This window comes from Mus pahari, chromosome 3 (assembly GCF_900095145.1).
Source record: "Mus pahari chromosome 3, PAHARI_EIJ_v1.1, whole genome shotgun sequence".
NCBI classification, from domain to species: domain Eukaryota; kingdom Metazoa; phylum Chordata; class Mammalia; order Rodentia; family Muridae; genus Mus; species Mus pahari.
This window is the reverse complement of record NC_034592.1, coordinates 3,727,615-3,737,593: the sequence shown is the minus strand read 5'-3', so window position 1 is coordinate 3,737,593 and position 9,979 is coordinate 3,727,615. Positions and strand designations below refer to the sequence as shown.

The window sequence follows — 9,979 nt, the reverse complement described above, 5'->3', positions numbered from 1 at the left end:
CTACAAAAGGCTATACTCAACAAAATTGGAAAACCTGGATGAAATGGACAAATTTCTAGACAGATACCAGGTACCAAAGTTAAATCAGGATCAGATTAATGATCTAAACATTCCCTATCCCCTAAAGAAATAGAAAAAGTCATTAATTGCCTCTGAACCAAAAAAAGCCCAGGACCAAATGGGTTTAGTGCAGGATTCTATCAGACCTTCAAAGAAGACCTAATTTCAATTCTCCTCAAACTATTCCACAAAATAGAAACAGAAGTACTCTTCCCAATTCACTCTATGAAGCCACAATTACTCTGATACCTAAACTACATAAAGACACAATGAGGAAAGAGAACTTCAGACCAATTTCCCTTATGAATATTGATGAAAAGTAATCAATATAATTCTCACAAACTGAATCCAAGAACATGTAAAAATGATCGTCCATCAGGATCAAGTAGGGTTCATCCCAGAGATGCAGGGATGGTTTAATATTCAGAAATCCATCAATGTAACCCACTATATAAACAAACTCAAAGAAAAAAACCTCATGATCATCTCATTATATGCTGAGAAAGCATTTGACAAAATTGAATAGCCATTCATGATAAAAGTCTTGGAAAGATCAGAAATTCAAGGCCCTTACCTAAACATAATAAAAGCAATATACAACAAACCAGTAGCCAACATCAAACTAAACGGACCAAAACTTGAAGCAATGGCACTAACAAGACTGCCAACTTTCTCTCTACCTATTCAATATAGTACTTGAAGTCCGAGCAAGAGCAATTAGACAACAAAAGGAGATCAAGGGGATACAAACTGGAAAGGAAGAAGACAAAATATCACTATTTGCAGAAAATTTCATATATATATATATATATATATATATATATATATATATATATATATCCTAAAATATAAAGTGATCCAAAAATTCCACCAGAGAATTCCTAAACTGATAAATACCTTCAGTGCAGTAGCTAGATATAAAATTAAATCAAACAAATCAGTGGCTTTTCTCTACACCAAGTATAAACAGGCTGAGAAAGAAATTAGGAAAAAAACACCCTTCATAATAGTCACAAATAATATAAACTTCCTTGGTGTGACTCTAAGGAAAGTGAAAGATCTTTTTGGTAAGAATTTCAAATCTCTGAAGAAAGTTATTGAAGAAATTTCAGAAGATGAAAAGATCTCCCATTCTCATGGGTTGGCAGGATCGCTATATTGCTGAAAGCAATCTACAGATTCAATGTAATCCCCATCAAAATTCCAACTCAATTCTTCACAGAGTTAGAAAGGGCAATTTGAAAATTCATTTGGAATAACAAAAAAACCTAGGATAGGAAAAACTGTTCTCAACAATAAAAGAACCTCTGGGGGAATCACCATGCCTGACTTCAAACTGTACTACAGAGCAATTGTGATTAAAAAAAAAAAAAAATGCATGTTACTGGTACAGTGACAGACAGGTAGATCAATGGAATAGAATTAAAGACCCAGAAAGGAATCTACACACCTATGGTCACTTGATCTTTGACAAAGGAACTAAAATCATCCAGTGGAAAAAAGACAGCATTTTCAAAAAATGGTGCTGGCTCAACTGGCGGTTATCAAGTAGAAGAATGCAAATTGATCCATTCTTATCTCTTTGTACAAAGATCAAGTATAAGTGGACCTAGGAACTCCACATAAAACCAGAGACACTGCAACTTATAGAGGAGAAAGTTGGCAAAAGTCTCAAAGACACGGGTACAGGGGAAAAAAAAAAAACCTAGCAATTGCTTGTGGTGTAAGATCGAGAATAGACAAATGGGGTCTAATAAAATCTCAAATCTTCTGTAAGGCAAAAGACACTATTAATAAGTCAAAAAGGCCACCAACAGATTTGGAAAGAGTCTTTACCAATCCTAAATCTGATAGGGAACTAACATCCAATATATACAAAGAACTCAAGAAGATGGACTCTAGAAAATCAAATAATCCTATTAAAAAATTGGGTACAGAGCTAAACAAAAATTCTCCACTGAAAAATACTGAATGGCTTAGAAACACCTAAAAATGTTCAACATCCTTAATCATCAGGGAAATGCAAATCAAAACAACCCTGAGATTCCATCTCACACCAGTCAGAATGGCTAAGATCAAAAATTCTTCTGACAGCAAGTGCGGGCGAGGAAGTAGAGAAAGGGGAATAAATACTCCTCCATTGCTCTTGGGATTGCAAGTTGGTACAACCACTCTGGAAATCAGAGTGGCGGTTCCTTAGAAAAGTGGATATAGTACTACCGGAAGATCCAGGTATACCTCTCCTGGGTATATACCCAGAAGATGCTCTAAATTGTAATAAGGACACATGCTCTACTATGTTCATAGCAGCCTTATTTATAATAGCCAGAAGCTGGAAAGAACCCAGATGTCCTTCAACAGAGGAATGGATACAGAAAATGTGGTACATTTACACAAAGGAATACTGCTCAGCTATTAAAAACAATGAATTTATGAAATGTTTCAAATGTATGCAAATGGATGTATCTGGAGGAAATCATGCAACCTGAGCTAATGCAATCACAAAAGAACACGCATGATATGCATTCACTGATATGTGGATATTGGCCCAGAAACTTAGAATACCTAAGATACAATTTGCAAAACACAAAAAGAAAGAAGACCAAAGTGTGGATACTTCATTCCTTCTTAGTGTGGGGAACAAAATACCCATGGAATGAGTTACAGTGACAAAGTTTGGAGCTGAGACTGAAAGAAAGACCATCCAGAGACTGCCCCACCCGGGGATCCATCCCATAAACAACCACCAAACTGAGACACTATTGCATATGCTAGCAATGTTTTGCGGACAGGACCCTTATATAGCTATCTCTTGTGAGGCTATGCCTGCCTGTGCCTGGCAAATACAGAAGTGGATGCTCACAGTTATCTGTTGGATGGAACACAGGGCCCCCAATGAAGGAACTAGAGAAAGTACCCAAGGAGCTAAAGGGGTCTGCAATCCTATAGGAGGAACAACAATGTGAACTAACCAGTACCCCCCAGAGCTTGTATCTCTAGTTGCATAAGTACCAGAGGATGGCCACTTTGCCATCAATGGGATGAGAGGCCCTTAGTCTTGGGAAGACTATATGTTCTAGTACAGGGGAATGCCAGGGCCAGACAGGGTGAGTGGGTGGGTTGGGGAGCCGTGGGGGAGGGTATAGGGTAGTTTTGGGATATGCACACACTCTGCCCAGTGCAGAATCCTGTTTCCGCCTGGCTGCCTCAGATCAACACGGAGAATTCTCAATGCCTAATACAGCACCATGTCTCCCTGTATGCTGCCATGATTCTAGCCATGATGATAATAGATATAACCTTTAACACTGTAAACCAGCCCCAATTTAATGTCTGGCTTTATAAGAGTTGCCTTGGTCTTGGTGTCTTCTCACAGCAATATATCCCAAACTAAGACAAATGAACAATGTTGCTCCCAGAAAACCTAGAAAATTAAATGAAATCTCACTTTGCTGTCTTAAAATGCAGGAAGCTGGTCTATGAAAATTTGGATATTGTCCTGTCTCTTTCTCCAGAAGGGTGTATATAGATGCTTGCTGTATCATAGGACTACTTTTTTGTAGTTTCTGGGGATCTAAACTCAGGTCTTATCAGCTGAGACAATCTCGAGACACTGTTCTCTAGTCTGTTCTCTAGGAGACTACAAACCTGTAGTCTAATTCCACATCCTTAACCCAATTTTATATTACTACTCAAAACACTCTTTCTTACCACCCACCTTTCTTTTTATCATAATGAATTTGCTGAAGTTCTCTTATACATTGGTAATTTCAATACTTTAATCATCTTACTATTTTTAATAATGTGTTAAGAGTTGTGTTGTATGACCTTGTTTCCTTTGTTTCAGAGTGTCCCAAACCTATAATAACAAAAGCCTTCTTTTCAATACATTTATAATAGTTGGTATATATATATATGTTTTCCCCCATAATATGCAATAGCCAAGAAAATGTGAATTTTATATCTGACTTAATATAAGCATATGCATAAATACAAAGAGATTGTATTGTAAATTGCTTCATTATACATGGTATGGTGATGGATTCTGTAAAGTTTCACATTGGTTTTGGAGTATACCTTAAGTTTATGTTTCTTCTACATTTTAAACATTGGTACAAATATTTCAGGCCTGGGGAGCACATCTTACAATCAAATAAAAAAATTAAAAAATGCATAAGTAAAAAGTAAAAATTATCTGGAAAAGTTAATATTATTTTTAATAAAATATAGTCCAGAAAAATTAAAAGATTGTGTTGTCCATGTAATGGTCTTACTGATTTAATAATGTGTGGAGAAGATCATTAGAATTGGAACAGTTTCTAATTAGAAATTATAAGCCCTGAAGATAATGTTAGCATTCAGATTTACAGTGCCTTCATTTGAACCTAGAGCTATTTCAAGGCCTATTTAAGCCTTACTAAAATATCTGCTCAAGTAATTATTTTTTCTTAATATTACAAATAACTAAGTCTTATCATTGGGCTTTGATTATCATCAAATATAGCAACATTAATTATAATATTCCATTTATGTTTATGATATCAGTAAATTATATCTTCAATCATAGTGCTTTTAGCATTAAAATGCTAATTTTTCTCAGTTGAAAAATAAATCAATATCTGATATTTTTCTATATGCCACAGTGGTTTACTTGAAAACAATATTAAACTAATTAGACCCATCCATGGCCTTGATTTTGTTTTAATTTAAAATGGGTGATCAAAGATACACTGAAATCAGTCTTATAGTCCTCTGTTTACAATATTTATCTGGGCCAGATTTAATAATTATTTTCTGATTTTAGATGAAGTAAAAAGTATGGTTCTAAGTCTAAAGATGAACAATAATGATGTTTGACCCTTGTTTCCTGCCTCAAACTGAATCCAGCAGGTAAATAGATGATGGCATAGCTGCCAATAATGGGAGTTAGGAGCAGATATCACCAGGTCTGGCTTCATCTCAGTTCAGAATTTTATTAGTGTCAAGTATGTGCATCCTGAGTCTTTCCTCATAGTATAGAACTGGGGATACTTTAAGCCCCTTCTTAACAGAGACAATTGTAATTCTAAAACTAAGTTACTCGGCATTGATATCTTTACAGTGAATAAACTTACAAAAGGTTAATTAGTCATATGGGATTTCTTTATTCATTCATTAAGCAACAAGAATACTTAGAATAGCACCTTATACACCGAGATAATAATGCTGTCCAGCTCACTATTGAGCACAATATCTAGGTATTTGATGACTTTATAATTACAAATAGTGTGTTCCTATATTATTCAAGAAATTGCATTAAATTTTGATAGGATTGGTCAAGTTATATTTACTTAAACATAACCTTATCTTTTGAAAATCAAGGTTATTCTCTCATCTCATCTCATCTCATCTCAAGGTCATTCTCATTCTTAATCATCTCTCAAACTGACTAAGGAGGTTCTATAAACTGAGGGAGACCGGTACTCATGCTTAGAACTTGAATGTGACAAGAGGTCTTCTCTAATCCAAAGGCAACATCTAGAAAAGTAGCTATATTTGAACTAAAACAATTTGAGTAGAATGAATCTGCAGCAATGGAGTCTGTAACCAAGATTTCAAAGTTTCCTTTCTTCAGTTATGCATGCTAATTGTTAGAACAGCTGGTAAGATATTACTCATGTGGCTTTCTCTCACTGAAGAAGAGACATGGTTGAAATATTTACTTAAAAGAATCCTGTGTCACATAGAGAAATAAGCTAGAGCACCTAGTATATATTAACCGGTAGCAGTAGGTCCAAGGCTAGCTTATGTTAACATATCAAAACGCCGCCTCCAGAACATCCAGCCTAGCATCCCCACCACCAGCAAGAACAAACTTTTGAAGACCTGGATTTTGCTTGAATTAAATTTTTGCATCTGTTCTTCTTACTAGAAAATTTCCTTTAGTCAAAGATAGGGCAACTATAACAATAAGGAATACCTGAATGTTAAAAGAAAATAAACTTGGATTTTCATTAATTTAAAAGACTTGAACTAACATTAAAATCATGACTCTGCTAGGAACATTGATATGTCTGACACCACATATCCTTTTGAAGGCTTTTGAAGTCTTCACGAAGTTCCTGTAGGAGAGTATTCTTGGTGACCATAGTACATCCCTATTCTTTCCATTTCCTTGCAACCAACTCTGGTAATAACTGAAGAAGATGCTGAGAAAACATCAAGCTAATGTAAGATAAAAGTTCTGGAACATCCCATCCCAGGCTCCATCTCTTGTTTCTAACATATACTGCTATACTGTTGCCAAAGGTGTCTTATTTCCCAAGAGAATGAGATTGGAGAATGGCTCCATCTCTTTGGCTGTGAGCTATGGAACAATTAGTGAACATCAGGGTGTTGGAATGAGACTCTGACAATGCTGAATAGCTTTTCCCTGGCCTTGTTGGTCTAGTTTGCCACAAACACTAGGCTTTGCTTGCTCGTATCACCTTATGCTGTAACACACTCCTTTTCTCAAAGGCGTCACATAACTGGCTCTTCTGTTTCACTGGAGAAAACTTGGTAATCATTTCACACTGGCTACAAGAGAATTTACCTGCTAGGTTGCTGTTTTTTACCTCTACGTAATAAATGTGATTTTTAGCAGTAGCCAGCTACCATTAAGTATTAGATGCATAATCAATCTGACTGATAGAGTAATTTCTATGTAACCTTATTTTCAAAGTTTGTAGGGATTCATTTAAATATTGTGATTATAATAATAGCAATATTGCCAATCATTTAACATTGATGGAGTAGTTGACATTAGTTACTAATGTTCAATGCACATAGTATATATTATTTGTTGTATCTACATCTATCCCATAGGGTAGATCCTATTTTTATTTTCAAAAGTAAATGAAGACAAAGTTTATGGGATTTATTCAATCTTCTACAGAGCCAAAATTTACACTTAAAACATAGCAGTCTACCATCTCCTTGCCTAGTCCCTTTGCTGGGAGAGTACCTTTATAAATAGCAAGCATTGCTTTTTCTTAATGACAAAATTCTATATACCTCGAACCCATAACTATTCCTTCACTCTTATTCTGTTCCCTCAGTGTGCTTCTTAATACATCTGCCCATCTTGTCTCCAGGCCAGGGTGCTCCTTTTTGTAGATGTTATCACTGTGACTTCTCTTTTATTATGCTTGACTGTGACTCTTAAGTTGATTATTTCTCACTACTCCTATGAGATTATTAATTCTCTATCACTTTCCTTTTCATGTCATTTATAACATCCATCACCACTGAATGGTACAACAGTAAATGTTATGCTAAGTACTTTAATCTACCATCAGAATGGTAATCTTTGAAAACCAGGAAGAATTCTATCTATTCTCAGTTTTCATATTCTATCCAAATTTGTACAAACAGTCCCTACAGAGAGATTTTCATTTGTTCTTCAGCCCATTCACCTTTGACTTATAAATCACACTTTGTTTACACTTACATTTACATTACAAAATGCCATACACTCCCTAACTGTGTGCTATTTCAAGTAAAAATCTTTTCTAGCTATTTTAATAGCGTGTGATATTTACCTTTTCTACTTGGCATAACTTTCCTCAGCCCCAATATTTATTTAAAAATAATGCAAAACTTACACATTAAACAAAAAAACAGAATTTACCATGTAAACTAAGTTAAGAGATTATATTTTTAACATCAAACTCTACAGGTTTCTGTTTATAGATTTATTTGTTCATGAACATTATACATAGCAACCACTGCTTTATGATCTCCTGATTTCATTTTAATCAAGAGTGATGCAGAGCTGAGATCATGATAATCATGCCACCTGTGTTCAATTCAGTTCAGTTATGTTTTCCAGGAATAGTAAGGAGTCTTAGTTATGTGCTTTGAGAGGGAAAATGAAAGATGTGAAACTGCCTATAACAAAAGAGAAACACTTCATTAGATGTGGTGTGAAGACAATGTATTAGAAATCTAAAAATGGAGCTAGATTCTTGTGTTTTTCCTCAAATCATTTCAGCCTTTCACAGTCAGGATTATTTGATAGGAATGATACAAATAGATATTCTGAACTTATAGAGAAACAGAATAAATTTGTTCTACATAGATTTTATTGATTTCTGGAAATATATGCAATTCCCTAAATATTCTCTTTCCCTTTTCCTACACTGGAAACCGATAATAACTCAATTGGATGTTTAGAGTTTTCAGAATAAAAGGAATGTTTGCTAAGACTATTAGATTTTTATCCTAGGAAAATGGATTTATTGGTACCTTGGAGATCATTTACAGAGAGGCCCTAGTGATAGAATATCCAGAAGTAAAACATGGGAGTAGAAAGTGGGAATGAGGATTAAGAATGATGCCACTATATGTGAAAATAAAATAAAAAACCCATATGCCCAAATATTTTTTCCAATTTTTTATTAGGCATTTTCTTCAATTACATTTCAAATGCTATCCCAAAAGTTCCCTATACACTCTCCCTCCCTGCTCCCCTACACAACCACTCCCACTTCATGGCCCTGGTGCTCCCCTGAACTGGGGCATATAAAATTTACAAGACCAAGGTGCCTCTCTTCCCAATGATGGCTGACTAGGCTGTCTTCTGCTACATGTGCAGCTAGAGACATGAACTCTTGGGGTACTGGTTAGTTCATATTGTTGTTCCACCTATAGGGTTGCAGATCCCTTCTACTCCTTGGGTATTTTATTTAGTTCCTCCATTGGGGAGGAGTTCCATCCCTCCCTGTGTTCCATCCAATAGCTGACTGAGAGCATATACTTCTGTGCTTTCCAGGCACTGGCATAGCCTCACAGGGGACAGCTATATCAGGGTCCTTTCAGCAAAATCTTGTTGGCATATGCAATAGTGTCTGCGTTTGGTGGCTAACTATGGAATGGACCCCTGGGTAGGGCAGTCTATGCAATGGTCCATCCTTTCATCTCAGCTCCACACTTTGTCTCTGTAACTCCTTCCATGGGTGTTCCAATTCTAAGAAGGGGCAAAGTGTCCACAAAATGTTCTTCCTTCTTCTTGAGTTTCATGTGTTTTACAAATTGTATCTTGGGTATTCTAAGTTTTTGGGCTAATATCCACTTATCAGTGAGTCCATATCATGTGAGTTCTTTGGTGATTGGGTTACCTCACTCAGGATGATACCCTCCATATCCATCCATTTGCCTAAGAGTTTCATAAATTCATTTTTTAAATAGCTGAGTAGTACTCCATTGTGTAAATGCACCACATTTTCTGTATCCATTCCTATGTTGAGGGACTGGGTTCTTTCCAGCTTCTGGCTATTATAAATAAGGCTGCTATGAACATAGTAGAGCATGTGTCCTTATTACAAGTTGGAACATCTTCTGGATATATACCCAGGAGAGGTATTGCTGGATCCTCCAGTAGTACTGTGTCCAATTTTCTAAGGAACCACCACACTGAATTCCAGAGTGGTTGTACAAGCTTGCAATCCCACCAACAATGAAGGAGTGCTCCTCTTTCTCCACATCATTACCAGCATCTGCTCTCACATGAATTTTTGATTTTAGCCATTCTGACTGGTGTGAGGTGGAATCTCAGGGTTGTTTCGATTTGCATTTCCCTGATGGTTAAAGATGTTGAACATTTTTTTCAGGTGCTTCTCATCCATTCGATATTCCAAAGTTGAGAATTCTTTGTTTAGCTCTGTGATCCATTTTTTAATGGGTTTATTTGGTTTTCTGGAGTCCATCTTTTTGAGTTCTTTATATATATTGGATATTAGTCCCCTATCTGATTTAGGATTGGTAAATATCCTTTCCCAATCTGTTGGTGGCCTTTTTGTCTTATTGACAGTATCTTTTGCCTTACAGAAGCTTTGCAATTTTATGAGCTCCCATTTGTCAATTCTCAATCTAAAGCACAAGCCATTGCTGTTCTATT

At 35.9% G+C, this 9,979-nt stretch overlaps 1 protein-coding gene across 1 annotated transcript in view; it reads right to left on the bottom strand.

Moving 5' to 3' along the window:
* Malrd1 (MAM and LDL receptor class A domain containing 1) overlaps nucleotides 1-9,979 on the bottom strand; it is a 658,259-nt gene that overhangs the window by 221,497 nt on the left and 426,783 nt on the right. The window lies entirely within an intron of this gene.